This window comes from Saccostrea cucullata, unplaced genomic scaffold, assembly GCF_032062105.1.
Source record: "Saccostrea cucullata isolate Sc308-1 unplaced genomic scaffold, CSIRO_AGI_Scuc_v1 ctg20845, whole genome shotgun sequence".
Lineage (NCBI taxonomy): Eukaryota > Metazoa > Mollusca > Bivalvia > Ostreida > Ostreidae > Saccostrea > Saccostrea cuccullata.
Genome location: NW_026935889.1, coordinates 1 through 1,978, shown reverse-complemented (window position 1 = coordinate 1,978; position 1,978 = coordinate 1). Strand labels below are relative to the sequence as shown.

At 36.7% G+C, this 1,978-nt stretch overlaps 1 long non-coding RNA gene across 1 annotated transcript; it reads left to right on the top strand.

Annotated features, from left to right (window-relative positions):
- Positions 1–261: 261 nt before the first annotated feature.
- Positions 262–1,095, top strand: LOC134244124 (uncharacterized). Its single transcript, XR_009987163.1, has 2 exons — positions 262–334; positions 557–1,095. It is a non-coding gene; the product is annotated as an uncharacterized LOC134244124 (long non-coding RNA).
- The last annotated feature ends 883 nt before the right edge of the window (positions 1,096–1,978 follow it).

Below are 1,978 nucleotides of genomic sequence, written 5' to 3'. Positions count from 1 at the left end.
GCTTGTGATGCATTGTAGCCTGGCTTTTTGCTGCTACCGAAGGTTATGGAGTTGTAGCGTCCATCTATGGCAATGTCCAGTTCCTCTGGATGTTCTTGACCTTTGACCTGGTTGATGGCCTTAACCAGTGTCTCTTTCACCCATGTCTTTTTTATTCAGGGCTAGAGTGGCTGTGTTGACCTGGTTGCTGGCCCTTTGCATGGAACTGCGGTTTGGAGGTGGAATGTCCAAGGCAGCTACCATTTCCCACTGCGTGATTCCCATGGAGGTGTTCTGCAGGGCTAACTGAAAGTTCCAGTTGATAATGGCAGGATTAGGGCCTGGTTTGTTAAAGGTAGGAATTTCAGTGTATAATTTATAGTAATTTGTCTGAAAATTACATACCGTACCATCCAAACCCCCATTTCCTCTGTCCTGAGTATTCCCACACTGGAAAATTACAGTGCTTGGCCTGGTCAAAGTGGCATTTGGCTGCATCATTAAACATTTCCAAGACCAATGTTATGTCAACAATGCGGTTTCCCTCAAACTCATAAGAGGTCTCTTCATTTTTTAGCTCCGGCATGGCTCAGGTCTGGGACGAAGGATCGGTGTCCTTGAGATGTTTTCCTGGCCTTCAGCAAGGGGATGTGCTGTCTCGGTCTCTGGGGATCCCTGGATGTTTGACACTGAACTTGAAGCTCCTGCGGCGTTTGACGTAGCCTGATGAGCCTTAATATAATGAGTGTTCCCTTTTTTAAATCCAAAATTAAGATTTTTTCTTCTTTTACGGTCACCTTTCATTGTTTTCATGTGTAGTGAAGAGTGGATTTGAAAGCAAGATTGAATTATGACAGTGTTTATTTGGACACTTTTTTAGTGGTATTTACTGCAATATATTCCTTTGACACTCACCTGTCAAAACAGACTCCCATAGGGTATTAAGATTACCTATACAAAGACTCTTAGCCAATCAGCTGCACATGGCCCCTCTTCACAGTCAGGAAAAAGGATATGGGGGTGGGCTTAAAAATCAGTTTATTTTGAATGTTATGTACACTTTTATCAGTAATATGATACATCATTTGATTTATGAATAAATGTACTTTAAATGTTTACCCCTATTGTCACTCTCAGATTTTCATGATAGATTTTATATTTCTTAATTTAAGAAAATTTTATGAAAATGCAGGGTACAGATCATCAAATTACCTAGAAATCTAAAAATCTTGTATTTTACATATTTAAGAGTGTGTGTGTGTTGCAGAGGTCTCAACAACTTACTTGTAATAATTAGTTCCTTTTATTGTCTAACAGTTTTTACATATTTCAATTTTAAAATTTCATACTTGCCATTTTTTGCCATTTTCTTTCCTGTATTGCCTTAGTATACACAATATGTAATTTTACATGTAGATATCAACCAATTTCAATCAAACTTGGTATATTAGTTAAGTAGTATCTAAGGATTTCAAATATGGCCTTAAAATTTTTTAATGAATTTTATGCCTCCATATAGGATCCGGGCCACAATTAAAGGGTGAAGGTCAAATGGCTAAAACGTAGCACATGTAGGAAATTCATATGCCTCCCTTTCAATGATAAAAATAAAAATAGCTCACATGTTTTAGATACTTTTGGGTATAAAATAAAAGTAGAGTGTCTAAAGTTTACAATGATAGCAGCAAGGTGCATTTCAAGCAAAAATTATGCCTAGAAATATGAATTGAAAAAGCATTCATTTGGTTTGTTTACAATTTTGCCAAGCGAGAGCTATCCGAGGCTATAACGTCAGAAGTTTATTAATAACCAGGGAATTCCACATTTAACCCCCATTCTGGATGTGAAATTTATCTAAAAATTGCTCTATCATGTGGTCAAAGATATTTTGGAAATGAAGGTTTTTAAAAAAGTTACAAAGAAAATAAAACACATGTTTTTACTATATAAGTCTATATGTAAGCTATTGTGGGGGGTTTGTTTCCCGGAAAAAAATTAG